The sequence below is a fragment of the Xenopus laevis genome, chromosome 6L (assembly GCF_017654675.1).
Source record: "Xenopus laevis strain J_2021 chromosome 6L, Xenopus_laevis_v10.1, whole genome shotgun sequence".
Classification (NCBI taxonomy): Eukaryota; Metazoa; Chordata; class Amphibia; order Anura; family Pipidae; genus Xenopus; species Xenopus laevis.
Genome location: NC_054381.1, coordinates 33,411,202 through 33,431,395, shown reverse-complemented (window position 1 = coordinate 33,431,395; position 20,194 = coordinate 33,411,202). Strand labels below are relative to the sequence as shown.

General features: G+C 38.6%; 1 protein-coding gene across 8 annotated transcripts in view; it reads right to left on the bottom strand.

The window, feature by feature from the left end:
• LOC108718845 (cytoplasmic dynein 1 intermediate chain 1) overlaps positions 1-20,194 on the bottom strand; it is a 234,933-nt gene that overhangs the window by 3,657 nt on the left and 211,082 nt on the right. The window contains exon 19 of one of the 8 annotated variants that reach the window (XR_005961759.1): positions 10,387-10,448. The exons of the other annotated variants lie outside the window; for them this stretch is intronic. The gene's annotated coding sequence lies outside the window, so the exon portion shown is untranslated. The remainder of the gene's footprint in view (positions 1-10,386; positions 10,449-20,194) is intronic. 8 annotated transcript variants of the gene reach the window in all.

Sequence of the window (20,194 nt, the reverse complement as noted above, 5' to 3'; positions counted from 1 at the left end):
AATAACGAAAATTCATGACTAAAGCAAACCGCATAATAATAAACACATTAAAATCAGATTAAATGACTACAGCTGAAATGTAGAAAGTAGTGATAAGAGGAAAAAAGGGTAGAGTAGATTTCGCTGGATCTCCCAAATTGATTGACATTGGGCTAGGCGCACATTTAATGATATTACTATGAATAAAATACAAAACATAATACATAAAGCTTAATTCACCATCAGCAACTGAGATATTTCCTAAATTCCATGGGAGATACCAGTGAGGGAATGTATAGTGCTGAAGCTTGTATTTGTCTGCACTTGTACTAGTTCCTCTTGGAACTAAAAGAAAAATTACACTGGGAAACCCTGGAGTTGCTGCCACCCTGGAAATTGGTCCTGTTGCCAGCTCTATGGTTCCAACTAAGGATGCACCAAATCCAGGATTCGGTTCGGGATTCTGCCTTTTTCAGCAGGATTTGAATTCGGCCAAGGGGTGGGAGGGAAATTGTGTGACTTTTTGTCACAAAACAAGGAAGTAAAAAATGTTTTCCCCTTCCCATCACTAATTTGCATATACAAATTCGGTATTCAGCCGAATCTTTAGCGAAGGATTTGGGGGGTTTTGGCCGAATCCAAAATAGTGGATTTGTTGCATCCCTACTTCCAACAGCAGGTTACGTCAACAGGTGAACCAGACCAGAGCCCAGTGAATCAGATGCAAACTTCACTCTGAAATTGCAAGACACAGCTTGCACCCGATTTTGGCCCAGTTGCGATAGACTCAACACAGAGCAGGCCTGCATTACTCTGGAGTTATGAGAAAGAACATTGCATTATGGGTAAAAAAACATGGTGATCTGCACTTTGCACACTGCACTTCATTATTGTCCCCCTACAGTGACTTTATTATGCTGGTAGAAAAAACAAAATGGGGTTCTTGAAATAATAAGGCTCATTTATGACAGCAAGTGCAGAGAGCAAAGCGCAATTTTGAGTACAATCCATGATTTTTACTGCAAAGTTTTTCTCCAATAATTTCCGCATTGTTTTGCTCACCAGGAGGGTGTAAGTGCAAAAAGTGCATTAGGAAGCAATTACCTTTAACGCATGCGGTTTTACACACAAATGACAGAGGCGAAATTTACTCAAAGGCAAATGTAGTGGCGGTTGTAAATCGGTTTTAGTTCTAATAACGCTAACAATTAATTTTACAGTAGTCACTATATTTTAATGATATACCTAAGAAGGATAGCAAACCCTGGTGATTTGGGTAATGTAGTTCCCTGGGCCTCATTTATTCACAAAGAGGCTTGGTCCAAACTGCTCCATATACAAAAGGGCTCATGGCCAGGTCCTAAAACTCCCCTAGATTGTGCATTAACAACACAAAAGCTGGGGAGCGTCAGACAAGGGAGCCCTATACACGTTTGCTTTTGGTAAATCCCTTGTGTCCACGTGAGCTGCACTTTAAACCTTTCACAGGATATTTAATCCAACGCAAGGTATAAAGTGAAACTTGCCACCTGATTACAATAAAAGCACAAGAGTTCCGTGCATGGGCCCTAAGGAGAGAAATTCAGCATGATCATCAATGCAGCGTTTGGGAATCTTTTTAGCAGCAGCAATATACGAGATAATTAAAATAACACTGGCATTTATTCCATGATAAAATCTGAAGCCGGTTACAAGGCAGGAAGGAATTCTTCCAGCAAATGAGGCTTGATTGAGGGTTTTCTTCTCCTTCTGTTTTAGAGGGATGGGCATTATTTTTAAATGGTTGAATGTGATGGGTGTGTGTCTCTTGTTGACAATGTGACCCATTGGGAGGAGGAATGTGGGATGGAAAAAGCATTGGGATTGTTTCTAATGGGTTAATAGAACTGTTGTAAGGAGGAATTACATGCAATAATGGGGAGAGGAAACAAATGTTCTTGCTGTTGGTAGTTACACTTGGTGAAGGTTCTATGTGGAAAAGAGAATGTAAGTTGAAACTGCAAGAGGCCTAGGGAACATTCACAGCAACAAAGATCTCTGGCAGATGTAGTTCCCTGCATACTGTCTGGGTCTTTCAGACTCTCCATCTATTCCGAAATGGATCTTGTCCTTTAAAAATATCCTTGGAAACCTGTCTCTACCGCCAATATATAGTGAATAAAGTACCCCCTCTTGTAAAATATAAGGATATTATAAGTTACCGAGGAGTTTCATGACCATATAAAAACACGAGGCCGAAGGCCGAGTGTTTTTATACAGGTCATGGAACTCCGAGGTTACTTCTAATATCCTCATATTTTACAACTGGGGGTACTTTATTTATTATAATACACAAGTTTCAGTGAGTCATGTGACAGAAATGACATCAGAACTCACCGTTTATAACTGATGACATCAGAACTCACCGTTTATAAGGATATAATTTACAGGATATTCATGGCTTTTGTGTATTATACAGCTATATGCCACATAAGTCTTTATTTTTTCCCATTGCTGAGCTTTACATTAACCTTGAATTTTGCATGCGTTTAATTTAATTAGGGATGCACCAAATCCACTATTTTGGATTTGGCCTAACCCCTGAATCCTTCGCGAAAGATTTAGCCGAACGGAATCGAACCCCTAATTTGCATGCAAATTTTTCTGCATATGCAAATTAGGAGTGGGAAGGGGAAAATTTTTTAAGTTTTCTGCCAAAAAATCACGCAATTTCCCTCCCTGCCCATAATTTGCATATTCGGATTAGGTCGAATCCTTCTGCCCGGGCCGAACCGAATCCTAATTTGCATATGCATATTTGACCGAATCCTGGCCAATTAATAATTGGCCGAAAATCAGCCAGGTATTTCTCAAGTAGGTTTAAAAATCCATGGGGCTGCTTTATGCAATATGGGGCCAATTGTTGGCCTGGCATGTGTTCAGATTGGGTAAGCTCCCCCTGTCTGGCAACTTCACCAATTAAGTGGCTATTTATATTTTAACAAGCAGAACTGAGCTGGAGTAAAGTAACTCCCTACCTCAGCCCAAGCACTTAGATTAATATGCAGAGTGGTGTCTCACTAAGACTCCATTCATTATAATGCAATAAGAGGGTTAAAGGACAATTCAACCGTAAAGTAAAAAAAACCCTACCCTACATAGACCCCCTGTCTCCTCCCCCCCAACCTACCTGCTACTCCAGGCAAATGCCCCTAACTCTTTACTTTACTACCCCTCGGTGCAGATTCTGTCCAGCAGAGTTCACGGACGCCATCTTCTTCTCTTCGGTAATCTTCGGGAAGTATTTTTGTTTTTATTTTGCATTTTTTTATTAAAATTGAGTCTATGGGAGATGGCCTTCCCATAATTCAGAGCTTTCTGGTTACCAGGTTTACAGATAATGGATCCTATACTTTTATTCAACTCAAGGATTACTTATAGTAATATTACTCAAGCAAAAGATTCGGACCTGGAGATTATACTTTCGAAATTATTTTGCTTCTGAGAAATAAAGGTACAAATATTCAGAATGATATTATGAAGAACAGAGTGAAGAAGATAAATTGCCAAATTAAATGCCAATACGATATTTTCTATTGAGAGTAATTGTTGGCCCAAGCCATAACCAAGTCTAGAATTTGAAAAAAAAGGGGGCAGGCATGAGCTGAGGACTGATTTGATTTGTGTTTATAACACTAGTAGCACATCATGCTGCATTTTGTGTCATATGTTAGCAAGGCGCCAAGAGTTAATTATTGCTAATGAAATGACATAAACCATCCCACACCAACTCAAAATAATGACATTACCAAATCCTTCTGATGTGCTCTAAACTGTAAGCACATGTGGAAATATCATTTGTCCGGCGTTGCACTAGGCATGAAATATGGTAGGGTTTGTCTGGGCCCTGCTAATTTCTGCTCTCTGCAGAATAATTACTCTTCGCTCAAGCAGATCTCCACGAAAAGAGGAAAAAGGCAGATTTTGCAAAAACCCAAGCAGGGAAGAGTCAGGAAACAGATATTTATAGCCTAGGGAGTGGCAGATATCATCCAAACCAGCAATTGTAGGCCTTACCCATGTAATTACAGGACATTTTTGGCATTGCTTCTTCACCGTTGGCTAACTTTACTCCCTTGCATTTAATAATGTTATTAATAAGTTGCCTTGGTGAATGTATGCAAATGGAAAAAGACTTTAGAGGTCAGAAAATACTGGAGGTCACGTCCAAAAAAAGACAACATTTTGGAATACTTCCAGTGCGGCTGATTGCCTAGTCATTTCAGCATTACTCAGAATCTCCTCGTTGGCTATCCAATCACTAAATCTTTTGGGGGGGAATGCAAGAATGCTGCCCCTGAGCTTTCAGCACATTTACTGACAGAAGCCATCGTCTGAAGAGTTTCATTAATAGGTAATCTTATTTTCAAAAGAACATTAACTATTTATAATGCTGTGTAAAATGAAATCCGCCCGTGAGAAAAGCTGCGTAAAATAAAAGGCAAATTTATCAAGGTGTATTTTATTTTAGGGAGCATAGTTCACTCGGAAATCATCATGATAGGCAGGCATCAATCCGGACCACCAAGAGTAGAATTCAGGAGCCCAAAAGGTTCAAATGGTAAAAAAGTTTTTATTTCACATTATGTTAAAAAAAAACAGAAAGCCTTACGCGTTTTGCGTCACCAAGGGACACTTAATCATATTAAGTATCCCTTGGTGACACGAAATGCGTTATGTGGATCAGATTGATGCCTGCCTATCATGATGATGTCGGAGTGATCTACTCTCCCCCTATGCTGAAGGTCTGGGGCATGAGCACCCGGACCCACTGAGAAAGCGGTAAGTTTATATACACTTGAAATCCATGGCTTGATCAGCTTCTAGCATTTTCATTTACCTGTATTTTATTTTTGGCTGTGCAAAGGCCAGATTTGCCACCATTAATTTACAGTGCTTCAGACCTTTGTAAAATTCGGTGGAAGTCACTCTAAGAAAAAACACGTTGCAAAAATGATGCTGTCTTTACATAGAGAAGCCTGCCGATGTGTGTGAATTTTGTCACCATTTTTTACACCACATAATATATGTGCCCCTAAAGCTCATTAATAACCAACTGTTCCTTGTTTGTTACCCGCAAACCTCAGAATTCCAGCATCATTGTGGGTGCCTGCTAAATTGCCGGTTTATTCAGCAATGTGGATGCAAAGTAGAGCCCTATACTATGGAGCCTATTTATCAAATTTTAGCGGTTTTTGAAACCACAACTAAATTCACAAACTCTAAAACCATGAATGTCATGACATTTATTAAAAAATACAAATAAAATTAAGCTGAATGATGCACTTAAAAATATGAATACCATGAAAACCTCTAAAAATTAGACAATTGCTAGTGAAAAAGAAATCTGAAAACCTCTAAGGGTGGGACTACACGGAAGTTTTTGGCGCGTTCCGACAAAACGCATGCGACGGAAGTAAGGTAAGTGAATGCATTGTCGGATGAAGTCGCATTGTTGATCCGCCGCGTCACGACTGCGGATGCTGCATGTTGTGTCTGCATCTGACAGTTGTGTCTCGTCGGATCAAAGCTGCGACTTCATCAGACAATGCATTCACTTACCTTATTTCCATCGCATGCGCTTTATCGCAGCGCGTTGGATCACGCCGAAAACGTCAGTGTAGTCCTACCCTAAAAGTCAGAATTGATTTTAAACAACCCAATAGGATCATTGACTTCTATAGCACCTCGACAACTTTTACGAAATTTTGTATTAGTGATTTTTGTGGTTTTTACACTTAATAAATCTTGACTTTTTAGATCTTTTTTAAAAACATTGGGAAAACCAGGATTTTTTAGAGATAAGTAGAAAAAAAATTGAAATTCGATTGTTAGTAAATGGGCCCCTATGTATACGCTGTACAGAAATTGTTAATACATACAGGTATGGGACCTATTATCCAGAATGCTCGGGACCTGGGATTTCTGTAATTTGGATCTCCATACCTTAAATCTGCTAAAAAAATAATTTCTACATTCATTAAACCCTACAAGCATGTTTTGCTTCCAATAAGGATTAATTATATCTTAGTTGGGATCACACACAAACTACTGTTTTATTATTACAGAGAAGATGAAATCATTTTTAAAAATGTTAATTATTTGGATAAAATGGAGTATACAGGATATGTCCTTTCCGTAATTCAGAGCTTTCTGGATAATGGGTTTCCCAATAACAGATCCCATACTTGCATTTATTCAGTCGGGCACTGGTACAAATATATGTGGGTGGCATATAAAGTGCAGACACAGAACACACCGGCACAACATGGGTATTGCTAGCAGGTTTAACCTTGCTCGTTTATTGCGGATGCAACGTTTCGGGGCGTGACCCCTTTCTCAAGGGGTCACGCCCCGAAACGTTGCATCCGAAATAGACGAGCAAGGTTAAACCTGCTAGCAATACCCATGCTGTGCCGGTGTGTTCTGTGTCTACGCTGTTTTTGAGGTTGTACAATTCCTCTATCATCGAGCACCTGGGATTCGTTTGATTCTGGACGGCCAGGATGTGCGAGTGTAAGTTTTTCTGTTTTTCTTTTTGGCATATAAAGTCAATGAAGACTACAGTGGTTATAAAAGTTCATAAAGGAATCGGGCAGAGCCATGTTTTATATGTAGTTTATGCTCACTCACTGTCAGTCACTAAATCTAATAGTTGAACATCCATGACAGGTTTTAAAAATGAATTAAACTTTTTTTTTAGTGTGCTTGGCTTTAACTTTATAGCTAAAGTATGATCTCTGCAAAAGTCATCCAAGTGCAGGTCCTTATGGGTCAGTCAATTATGTAAGAGGAAGCGGAGGGATGTGCTTGCCAATCTGGCTGTCATAAAGCCCAAGAAAGCTAGTCAGGGGGGTTACTCATTATACAGTTCCCAAGGAGCCATTTTCAGGGAGCCTTCCAGGACAGTATCCTCACAGTTTATCAGTGTTTCTGCCCCTTATTCCTCTACTTCTATTTAGTGGAGAAAGCTACATCTTCTAGAACCAGAATGAGTGAACATATTTTCATTGATACACAATATTAAAGGGATAGTCATGGGAAAATATATCAGTTAAAAGTGCTGCTCAAAAGACCAAACAGGTCCCACTGCGACACATTCATTTACACGGAGTAGAAGAAACAACAGCCTGCCAGAAAGCAGTTCCATCCTAAAGTGTTGGCTCTTTCTGAAAGCACATGACCAGGCAGAATGACCTGAGATGGCGCCTACACATCAATATTACAACTAAAAAAATACACTTGCTGGTTCAGGAATTTAATTTTATATTATAGAGTAAATTATTTGCAGTGTAAACATCCTCGATTTTTAATTAAATTCTGAAAACTTTGTGATTTTTTAAAGTCAGATTTTATAAAAAAAAAAATCACGTGATTTTTGCCTTCTGAGTTTAGCAAATAACCCCCCAAAAGTTAACTAAAGGTGAACAATCCTTTTAAAAGTCTCCTGTTGGGTTTGGGTTCTTGACCGCCCTTCAGTTGCCACGCCCATGGAGCTCCTCACTTAGGATCCAGAGATCTCCAGGAGACAAGCAGTGCACCACACAAGATATGATGCAGAAATTGTCTGTTTATTAGCATGTAAAGCTAGATTTTATATACTAACCATGTAATATAAGAATTTAAAGGTGAAGGCATACGAATCATGATTTTAAGCATATTCCTACATCTCCTATCCTACTATGGGAAGTCCTCCTATCACCAACAGTGACCAGAAAATGTAGTTTGCCTTTGATAAATTTGTCCAACTGAAATACCGTTGCTTTCTTTGATACATACCCAATGTAATAATTCAGCAGACAATACTTTTTTGCTTTTTTTTAGCTCCTTGTAACTGTGCCAGAGTGTAATAACTTTCTTGCTTTTTGTTATGACTTCAGCCATGTCTGTTCTGTCATTATAAATATTTTTTTTTGATCGCTTTATGTTTGAAACTGTATTAATTCATTCCAATATAATGAATGTGTTCTTAGGTCACATGTTTATTTTGGGGTATTATAAACTTAAAAAGATTTACTGATATAACACAAATGATCATTAGAGCCAGTGACTGCCTGTTCCAGTTTTACTGTACCTGTAGAAGCTTTCCAAATATAAGCACATTAAGCGAAAATAAAATATTTTGCTTTCTCCACTTTGATTTTAATTGTTGGTTAAGTGGGTATTTATTGTCGCCTGCCGCACTTACACGGAAATGATATAAATCAGTTTCCAAAATTCCAGAGACATGAAGTTATTAAGCTGCATTAAACCTCTTTTTTTTTTTTTTTGGTGTATATACTCCTCGGTGTACCATGGAAACACAGCTGCAAATTCATATGATTTCAAATTGAAAGGAATTACCAGTCATAAAAACAAACATTTAAGAGTAATTAACAATTCCCTTGCAAAGTAAAATGCTATTGGATGTGACATTTAAACAGCATAAAAAGGCAAAACAGCACTTAAGAGTTTGTGTATTAGTCATTTAGAACTTAAAGTGATACTGACACTAAAAATGTTCTTTTCAAAATAGTAATCTACATGAAAAGTTACCTATAGGTCATGTTGATCATATTTTTTACTGATAGTTCTGCTTTTGTAGGTAATTGTTACTTGAAGATCCTAAACCTGACTCTTTTTGCCAACCTGACTGTCCCTTCTCAATCTGTCAGTTAGAGTTTCTAATGCTAACAGACTCCTGCTGCACAAATATGGCAGCCCCCTCATTGAGGAACAGGGTAATTAAAAAGGTAATGTAAAAGCATCAGGCAAATACTTTTATGGCAAAATGATAAATAGCACTCAAAGATAATGATAGATAATAAAAAAGGTTATTTTCTGATGTCATTCTCTCTGTAAAGGTCAGGCCACACAGGGCGTTTTGGGGAGATATGGTCACCTGGCGACTAATCACCTCGTTGCCCAAACGTGAAAACTTCGGGCAACTTCGGAAAACGAATCGCTGTGTGTGATTACTGCCATTTTTTCATTTAGCCGGCTAAAATGAAAAAACGCCAGTGCTAATCACATGCAGCAGTTCCTTTTCTGAAGTCGCCCGAAGTGGAAACTTCAGGCAAATTTGGAAAACGAATCGCCGCATATGATTAGCACCAGCGTTTTTTTTTTTTCATTTTAGCCGGCGCAGAGTCAGGGAAGGCGTTTGGGGAGATTGGTCGCCACAAAAACGAGGTGATTAGTTGTCAGACGACCAAATCTCCCCAAAACGCGCTGTGTTGACTTACCCTAAGAGGGATTGAAATGATACTGGGGTATAGGTAAGAACATAGCTCACTAATCACCAATAGAATTAGCTGTAGGGACTGTTACATCTGGACTGAATATTTACTAAGATTAAAAGAAATGTATGTGTAGGTAGTGAATGAAAGTGGTATTGCACCCATAAGCTTACAATCAAGAGCAGGGATCCCCAACCAGTAACTCGCGAGCAACATGCTGCTCACAAACCCCTTGGTTGTTGCTTTCTTATTTTTGAATTTTTGGGTGAGAATATGTTAGTAAGTACAGGTATGGGACCTCTTATAACAAATGCTTGGGACCTGGGTATTTTCTGAGAAGTGATCTTTCCATAATTTGTGTCTCCATCCCTTAAAGGGGAATTCCACAAAAACATAACTTAAGCTTTTTGAAAAGTAAAGATAATTCCAAGCAACTTTGCAATATACATCAATTAAAAAATATGCAGACTTTTCATGATTTTTAATGGTTTCTGACAGTTCCCCAAGCCCAGCCCCCTGCTCTCCTGCTGATCTTTCTGACTACTTTGCTGAGCTGGCTGACTACTGTTACTGTCCTTAACCTGCATCCTCCAAACCCCACAATTCCCTCACATGTGATTTCAATAAGGAACTACAGTGCAATGCATTGTGGGTTATGTAGTTCCTGCAGGCTGTCTGTAAGCTGTGGAGGAGTTGTTACAATTTGTAACATCAGTGTTTAGTCCCTCCTTCCCTGCCGGGATTTCAAATGATGCAGAAAGAGAAGAACTGTTAAACAGCTGGATTTCAGCATAGAAAATGCCATGTATTCATACTTTTTGAAAAACAGGTAACTGTGATGAGTATATTAGGGGTTTCTGTGTTATGTGGGCCTCTTTATATCAAATTTTGGTTTGGAAGCCGGAGTTCACCTTTAAGTCTGCTAAAATCATTTAAACATGAAAAAAACCCAATAGAATTGTTTTGCCGCCAATTTGGATTTATGCAGCTTAGTTACCATCAAGTACAAGGTACTGATTTATTATTGCACCAAAAAAGAAAGTAATTTTATAAATGTAAGTTACTTAATTTAAATGAGGTCTATGGGAGATGGCCTTTCCATAATTCAAAACTTTCGTGATAATGAGTTTCCAGATAACGGATCCCATACCTGTACAATTATGGTGATGCTGGTAAATTGGCCTGAAGAAATGGGCTCAGTAATGTTCAAATCTGAAAGAGATACCAAAATGAACTGTTTCTGCTCTCAAGAATTTTTTTCTTTTTTACAAATCAAAATTCTGCTCGTCTTAATCTAAGAAAACTGAAAAGGTAAACGATTGAGGTATAATTAGGCTCCAAAGGGGTGACTCAATATAGTGTTAAATCCATTAATGCTCTGCAAAGTCATTCACTTTCATACATCGTGATCACTTTTAATGGATATTATACTTAAATAATGAATTACGTTTTAGCAGCCTTGCCAGTCAAGTGAACCATTATTTTAAAACCTATAAGTGAAGTAATTAATGCATTTATTTGCAGTTATAGGAAAGCAATGTCAAGCTTGCCTTTAAAATGATTTCTCTTTTAATAATTAAAGCTACCCACACATTTGAGTTTTAGATAAAAGATCTAAGGTTCTGCCATTTTACACTATAATTTTTTCGTGATTTCCTTTAAGCCTAAGTGCACTGGAGTCTTTCACCAAGCATATGATATACTATACACCCAAAGGAAAAGTACTTTTATGATGAGCCATTTTAGATGATGAACATGCCCTTTAAAGGAAAACTATACCCCCCAAACAATGTAGATATTGCATAAAACAGCTCATATATAAAACCCTGTTTCATGTAAATAAACCATTTTCATAATAATATACTTTTCTAGTAGTATGTGCCATTGGGTAATCATAAATAGAAAATTGCCATTTTAAAAAATAAGGGCCGCCCCCTGGGATCGTACAATTCACTGTGCACACAAACAAACAAAAACTATACATGTTAGGTCACATGAGCCAATTAACAGACAGAGTTGTGTCTTATGCTTCAACACTTCTTCCTGTTACAGTTAGAGTTGTAGTATTTCTGGTCAGGTGATCTCTGAGGCAGCACACAGACTATCACAAAATGGTGGCTCAAGGCAAGAGATGTAAAAGGGCAAGATTTACTTAAATATATATTCCAGTTTGGTAAGATTTTTTAATATGCCACTTAATATGATATGAACTATCTGTTGCTTAAATATTCATTTTGGGGGTATAGTTTTCCTTTAAGGGCTATAATGAAGAAGTGCTTAATACAAAAACATAAAAATGTGTCAGAAAGCATCCCTTCACTCCAAGGCACTTAAGAAGAGTGATTGTAAAATTTCAGCTTTGTATTTGTAGCTACTTCAAGCATATAATGTAGTATTTGAATTCTCTCTTACCAAATTTGTTCTATAAATTTCACTGCAAGAAAAAGCAGTGCAGCTTTAAAAAGAAACATTTAGGGGGTTATTTACTTAGATCCAAATTTATCTCATAACATTAATTTTAGCTTATTTTGATTTTAGTTTAACTAGTAATAAAAAAAAAAACTAATTTAAGCGGATTGTGAAGAAAAATCAATGAAATCGATCAAAAACTCGAATCACTAATTTTTCGGGCATTTTTCCTGAATCACTCGATTTTTCCCCGAAAATCCTGAAAAGGTTTGATTTTTCAGCTAAATCCGGCGCAGACCACAATAACTTCAAATTGGGATAAGTGCCTCTCCCTTTGACTTATACAGGACCTCGACAGGTCTGAGATGGTGAATTTTCAGATTGACATTTTGCAGCATCGGGGTACAGGTATGGTATCCTTTATTCTAGAAACCCGTTATCCAGAAAGCGCTGTATTACGGAATGGCCATCTCCAATAGACTCCATTTTATCCAAATAATGTACATTTTAAAAAATGGTTTTCTTTTTCTCTGTAATAATAAAACAGTACCTTGTACTTGATCCCAACTAAGATATAATTAATCCTCAGTAGCGATCCTAGAGGGGGCGGGCCCTGGTGCGTGACGCGCAGCCGGGCCCCATCCCTCTCCTTACGGCCGCATTTGGCCGCATTTTCAGCGGTGAACGGAATGGCGGGGGGCCCTGAGGGGGTGCGGGCCCTGGCCTGCTCGCACCTCCTGCTCCCCCGGTAGTTCCGCCACTGTTAATCCTTATTGGAAGCAAAACCAGCCTATTGGGTTCATTTAATGTTTACATGATTTTCTAGTAGACTTAAGGAATGGTTATTACAGAAAGATCCATTATCCGGAAAACCCCAAGTCTCCAGCATTCTGGATAACAGGTCCTATACCTGTATTTTTTCCATGTAATGTAAAATTCGAGTTTTGCCCCAAAAACAATTAAAGGTTTAATAAATAACCCCCTTAGGGTTACCACTGTAAAAATTTAAAAATAATAGCAGCAGTGTTATTTCTGTTATCTTTCTTTTGCTATCAATTGCCATCAGGGGCGATCCTGCCAAATTTGCCGCCCGAGACGGCCTTTGTTTTTGCCGCCCCCCGCCTCCTCACGGCACTCACCTTCAGCGCCGAACAGGGGTCCGGGGGGTCCACGTCGCTAGTGCAGAGAGCACAATTGCGCTCTCTGCACTAGAAGAGCTGAATTTCCGGGTTGAAAACCAGAAATTCTGCCCTTAGTTACCAGGAGCGGCTTTTTTGCCTCATAGGCGGAGCACCCCTGATTGCCATTTTGGTTGGCCCCACTGGTAGGAAACTAACAAAATGAATGGGGAAAAAACCCCAGCACTGATGCCCAGCTAAAATTCCACATATTCACCACCCAAGAGGTTAATGGAAAGAAAAATGTCCAGTAAATTGTCCGCTCCTCTTCTATCCCAATACACAGTAATGAAGAGGTTAAAGCAGAAAGATCAGCTCATTTACCTCCAGCTAACATAAAAGATCCAGATGTACAGCACCCATGAGATTAATAATAGAACAGTTCATTTACCCCAGCTAACATGAAAATGATTTCCAGCCCCCTAAGATTTCCTATCAATTTGGTAGTAATTACAATAGTATGTTCTCTCTGTGTATATGCATAGATCTTTCCGTACTTTGGATCTTTATACCTTAAGTCTACTAGAAAATCGTGTAAACATTACATTAACCAAATAGGCTGTTTTTGCTTCCAATAAGGATTAATTATATCTTAGTTGGGATCAAGTACAAGCTACTGTTTTATTATTACAGGGAAAAAGGAAATAATTTTTAAAAATTGGGATTGTTTGGATAAAATGGATTCTATGGGCTTTCTGTAATTTAGAGCTTTCTGGATAACGGGTTTCTGGATAACGGATCCCATACCTGTATTTGCAAAATAAAAGTGCAGGGTATTTCAGGCAATGTACCTAATCTGCCCTGACAATGCTAAATTATGCATTAACCCACCCCAAATCCTGCCCATTACAAGTAAATTCCAACTCTTGTGCACTCTGCTTGCCAGGGCTCTCCTGTGAATGACAGTTAGCAAGATCATCATCGGCTTAGCTTTAGGATAGGACTGCTAATAACTCTTCCAAGTGTTTCCACTGATTAAAATGCTAAAAAGTTACAGAAAGATCCATTATCCAGAAAACCCCAGGTCCCAAGCATTCTGGAGAACAGGTCCCATACCTGTAGAATGTGTAGGGTATAGACATGTTATAAACCAAGACTGTGATTTCACTTGAAAATAGTAATATACTTCATATTCAGGTACGGGATCTATTATCCAGAATGCTCAGGACCTGAGGTTTTCCCGGATATAATATGGATCTTCATACCTTAAGTCTACTAGAAAATCATTTAAACATTAATTAAACCCAACAGGCTGGTTTTGCTTCCAATAAGGATTAATTATATCTTAGTTTGGATCAAGTACAAGGCACTGTTTTATTACTACAGAGAAAAACAACATAATCTTTAAAAAAAATGTATAATTTGGATAAAATGGAGTCTACAGGAGACAGCTTTCCCACAATTCGGAGCTTTCTGTATAATGGGTTTCCAGATAACGGATAGCGTCAGTGGCGGAACGACCGGGGGAGCAGGGGGTGCGAGCGGGTCAGGGCCCCCTGGCAGCCCGCACGCCACTGAAAATGTGGGCTGTACGGAGGGGGCGGGGCCCGGCTGCGCGTCACGCACCAGGGCCCACCCCCTCTAGTTACGCTACTGGATAGCGTTACTGTAAAATGAAGCTTTTTATTTAGCACACATATAGGATCTGTTATTCATTTGGTTTAGGACTTGGCTGTATCCTAGAACTTTTTTGGGGATTCAAAATCGGAATAAAGATTCTGTGCATCACAGAAAATCCTCTGGTAGATTTTGTTTCCACTTGCGTGAGTCTCTAATATTATCCGTGAAAGGATATGTCCATCAACGAGACTTATGTTCCTCCAGTACAGGCTAGAACGTCACTCAACTGTATATTTACCCGTTTTTATAGGCTATATATTTTATTCCAATATTAATGTGGTGATTTTTTTTTACTCTTCCAATTAAATTCTATGTGTAAAACTTTACTATATTATTTTGAAATATTAAATGTTACTGGGCATAGCAGATGTGTGTTTTTTATGATCACAGATTATCATATATATATGTTTTATGTATACAAACCGTTGAATATTATTGTTACATACCATGGTACCGTACTTTTCTGTTGGCCCGTATTCCCGTACGTTTGTCTTAATAAAACATGGCTCTTTCACATAACCTTATTCAATTTCATTCCTTCGTTTAATGGAAAATAATATAGTGTGACATGCTTCATATTAACTTGCTTGCACTTTGGCAGGGAGAATCAGTGTCGTTAACGGTCCATTTTCCACATAAAATCAGGGGTTCGGTACTTCATTTATCTTAATAATATGCATGCAGATAAAAAGTTATTTTTATTTTTTTGCGTTCTTTTACTAAACATTGCCCGAGTTTAGTGAGCCTTTTTATGTAGTAAATTATGAGCAGTTACTACTGGAAAAAAAAAAAAACTAGTGTCCAAGTCAAAGAATCCACAGTCTTTGCCTAAGATGTCGATGAACGTTACATTCCCATGTGTGCCAAGAAGGGACAACGCTAAATATCCATGTGTTTTAGAGCAGCCTGTCTTGCTCCCAAATTGACATTGGCATGCTGTTTTAGGGTTTGCAGCTAAAGATCTCAGCTGGAGAAGGAAGTTATGGGTCATGCACACTAATGTAAGCTGCTCATTAGCTACTGAATTTAAACATTTCATTTAAGGATCAATTTGATTCGCAGACAGGCGACTATATAAAAACCCCGCTGCCTCTTCTGAAAAAGAACATTCTGTAAAATGGAATCAGAGAAGAAGACTTTTATCCCAACTATGCATTATATGTCCCTATCAACTGGAATTCGTTATGGCTTGAAAAAATAAATAACACATGGGATTAATGTCGTAAACATTGCAAGGCTTCCATACATCCACCGTATGCGAACTGATATTATAATGAAAAACACAAGTATTCAGAATGATAATGGTCAGGCTTGGCTTTTTCCGAGCTCAGTACACCCCCTACGGAGGCGAGCAGAGTTAAAAGACTGTACCAGTCTAGTAATAATCAGGAACGTTTAATAGCCTTCATAAAACAAACTAATTAGATTTACAGATTTCAAAAGAATGCATTTTCAAGGGAAACGCTTCTTCGAGGCACTCCTGATTTATATTTTGGGGGCTAAATGAATTGATCTTTTTAACTAACATGAGCTGGTTAGGATGGAACATGATTTAACCCCTAAAGGGCAGCCGATTATAAAGCTTCATACACACAGTCCTTGTTCCTGCCAATATCATGGAGACATTCACTACATGCAATATACTGGGTGTTTATTTTGGCCAGAGTTTCATTTTAACCCTTTAAGTGCCAGCAGAATTTCACATTTTGGTTACGCGAAATGCCAGCCGTTTTTGAAACATTTTGTGCTCTCTCACTTTAGGGGCATTTTCTGAGGGGAAACCTATAGTTTACCTAGGAAAACTATACATTGTTTTTTTCGGTAGAAACTGAGCTTTCTAAATCTGCCTGAGTTTTCATGTATTTCCACCTGTGCAAAAAAATTTATAGTGCTAAATACCAAAAAAAAATGAAAAATTACCATTTTTCATCGTATATCAATTTATACCAGAAAAATATTTCATTTTAGGGATGAAAATCCAACTGATTTGGAAAGCCTTATGTCTCTCGAACGTGCCAATACCAGATATGTATAGTTTTAGGGAGATTTAGGATTTCTGTACAGCAAAAACTCCCGGCAGTATATTACCGAATTTTGAAAGCACTAAGGCAGAAAACAGCATGCTTTAGATTCCAAGGCAAAAAATCCTGAAACCGTAGGTTTACCCCAGAAAACCATACATTTTTGAAAAGTACACATTCTGCCGATTACAAAATGGGTAACTATGTCTCTCTACTCCCAACTACCAAACATAAAAGCTTGTCTGAAAATAGCGGTTTTTCAAAAAAAAATTCAAAATTCTGAAAAATCATTTCAAAGGTTTTATTTTGCTGCTCCGCATATCCCAAACTATATTAGGTACCAAGAAAAAGCACCTGAAATATGATTGCCAGGGGTCCACTGAACAGTTTGATACCTATTATGCATAGGTTTACCAAAGTATCTGGCATTTAGAGACACCAATATGAAGTTAGCACATCCAAATTGATCAGGACTTTACTTCAGCTACTGAGAAATCAACACATTGACTGCATTTTTTGTGGGGTAAAAACACAGAAATATATGTTTACCCCCCAAACCCATATATTTTTGGAAAGTACACATTCTACTGAATCTAAAATGGGTACCCATGCCTTTCTGCTCCAAACTACTGAGTCGCAAGGCTTTCCCAAAATTGTCGGTTTTGGTGAAATATCTGAAAATTGCCTCAAACCTTCAACTTCCCAGCACCATATCGCCCATGTATCATTACGTACTAAGAAAAAGCACCCTAAATATGATTGCCAGGGTTCCTCTGAACATTTTGGTGGTCATTGTTCATAAGTTTACCAAAGTATCTGGCATTTAGAGGCCCCAAAATGAAGTTAGCGCATACAAACAGTCCCGTGGGTAACTTCAGCTAATGAAAGATCAACACATTGACTGCATTTTTGTGGGGTAAAAACACAGAAATATATGTTTACCCCCCAAAACCCATATATTTTTGGAAAGTACACATTCTACCGAATCTAAAATGGGTACCCATGCCTTTCTGCTCCAAACTACTGAGTCGCAAGGCTTTCCCAAAATTGTCGGTTTTGGTGAAATATCTGAAAATTGCCTCAAAGCTTCAACTTCCCAGCACCATATCACCCATGTATCGTTACGCACCAAAAAAAAGCACCCTAAATATGATTGCCAGGGTTCCTCCAAACAATTTGGTGGCCATTGTTCATAGGTTTACCAAAGTATCTGGCATTTAGAGGCCTCAAAATGAAGTTAGCGCATACAAATAGTCCTGTGGGTAACTTCATCTAATGAAAAATCAACACATTGACTGCATTTTTGTGGGGTAAAAACACAGAAATATATGTTTACCCCCCAAACCCATATATTTTTGGAAAGTACACATTCTACTGAATCTAAAATGGGTACCCATGCCTTTCTGCTCCAAACTACTGAGTCGCAAGGCTTTCCCAAAGTTGTCGGTTTTGGTGAAATATCTGAAAATTGCCTCAAAGCTTCAACTTCCCAGCACCATATCACCCATGTGTCATTACATACTAAGAAAAAGCACCCTAAATATGATTGCCAGGGTTCCTCTGAACATTTTGGTGGCCATTGTTCATAAGTTTACCAAAGTGTCTGGCATTTAGAGGCCCCAAAATGAAGTTAGCGCATACAAACAGTCCCGTGGGTAACTTCATCTAATGAAAAATCAACACATTGACTGCATTTTTGTGGGGTAAAAACACAGAAATATATGTTTACCCCCCAAACCCATATATTTTTGGAAAGTACACATTCTACTGAATCTAAAATGGGTACCCATGCCTTTCTGCTCCAAACTACTGAGTCGCAAGGCTTTGCCACAATTGTCGGTTTTGGTGAAATATCTGAAAATTGCCTCAAAGCTTCAACTTCTCAGCACCATATCACCCATGTATCGTTATGCACCAAGAAAAAGCACCCTAAATATGATTGCCAGGGTTCCTCCGAACAGTTTGGTGGCCATTGTTCATAGGTTTACCAAAGTATCTGGCATTTAGAGGCCCCAAAATGAAGTTAGTGCATACAAATAGTCCTGTGGGTAACTTCAGCTAATGAAAGATCAACACATTGACTGCATTTTTGTGGGGTAAAAACACAGAAATATATGTTTACCCCCCAAACCCATACATTTTTGGAAAGTACACATTCTACAGAATATAAAATGGGTACCCATGCCTTATTGCTCCAAACTACTGAGTCGCCAGGCTTTCCCAAAGTTGTCGGTTTTGGTGAAATATCTGAAAATTGCCTCAAAGCTTCAACTTCCCAGTACCATATCACCCATGTGTCATTACGTACTAAGAAAAAGCACCCTAAATATGATTGCCAGGGTTCCTCTGAACATTTTGGTGGCCATTGTTCATAAGTTTACCAAAGTATCTGGCATTTAGAGGCCCCAAAATGAAGTTAGCGCATACAAACAGTCCCGTGGGTAACTTCAGCTAATGAAAAATCAACACATTGACTGCATTTTTGTGGGGTAAAAACACAGAAATATATGTTTACCCCCCAAAACCCATATATTTTTGGAAAGTACACATTCTACAGAATCTAAAATGGGTACCCATGCCTTTCTGCTCCAAACTACTGAGTCGCAAGGCTTTCCCACAATTGTCAGTTTTGGTGAAATATCTGAAAATTGCCTCAAAGCTTCAACTTCTCAGCACCATATCACCCATGTATCGTTATGCACCAAGAAAAAGCACCCTAAATATGATTGCCAGGGTTCCTCCGAACAGTTTGGTGGCCATTGTTCATAGGTTTACCAAAGTATCTGGCATTTAGAGGCCCCAAAATGAAGTTAGCGCATACAAATAGTCCTGTGGGTAACTTCAGCTAATGAAAGATCAACACATTGACTGCATTTTTGTGGGGTAAAAACACAGAAATATATGTTTACCCCCCAAACCCATACATTTTTGGAAAGTACACATTCTACAGAATCTAAAATGGGTACCCATGCCTTATTGCTCCAAACTACCGAGTCGCAAGGCTTTCCCAAAGTTGCCGGTTTTGGTGAAATATCTGAAAATTGCCTCAAAGCTTCAACTTCCCAGCACCATATCACCCATGTGTCATTACGTACTAAGAAAAAGCACCCTAAATATGATTGCCAGGGTTCCTCTGAACATTTTGGTGGCCATTGTTCATAAGTTTACCAAAGTATCTGGCATTTAGAGGCCCCAAAATGAAGTTAGCGCATACAAACAGTCCCGTGGGTAACTTCAGCTAATGAAAAATCAACACATTGACTGCATTTTTGCGGGGTAAAAACACAGAAATATATGTTTACCCCCCAAACCCATATATTTTTGGAAAGTACACATTCTACGGAATCTAAAATGGGTACCCATGCCTTTCTGCTCCAAACTACTGAGTCGCAAGGCTTTGCCAAATTTGGCGGTTTTGGTGAAATATCTGGAAATTGCCTCAAAGCTTCAACTTTCCAGCATCGTATTGTCCATGTATCATTACCAGCATAAAGCATCCTAAATATAAACATAGGGGTCTACTAAACAGTTTGATGCCCAATATGCATAGATATACCAAACTATGTGGCGCACAGAGACCCCCAAATGACAATATGTATAGACATTTTCACGGCTGACGCGCTGGCTGCTGCAATATAACCACTCGGTGTGTGTATTATGCGACATTAGACCACCTAACAGTACAGAGACCCCAGAAAACCATATATTTTCAGAAAGTACACATTCTGAC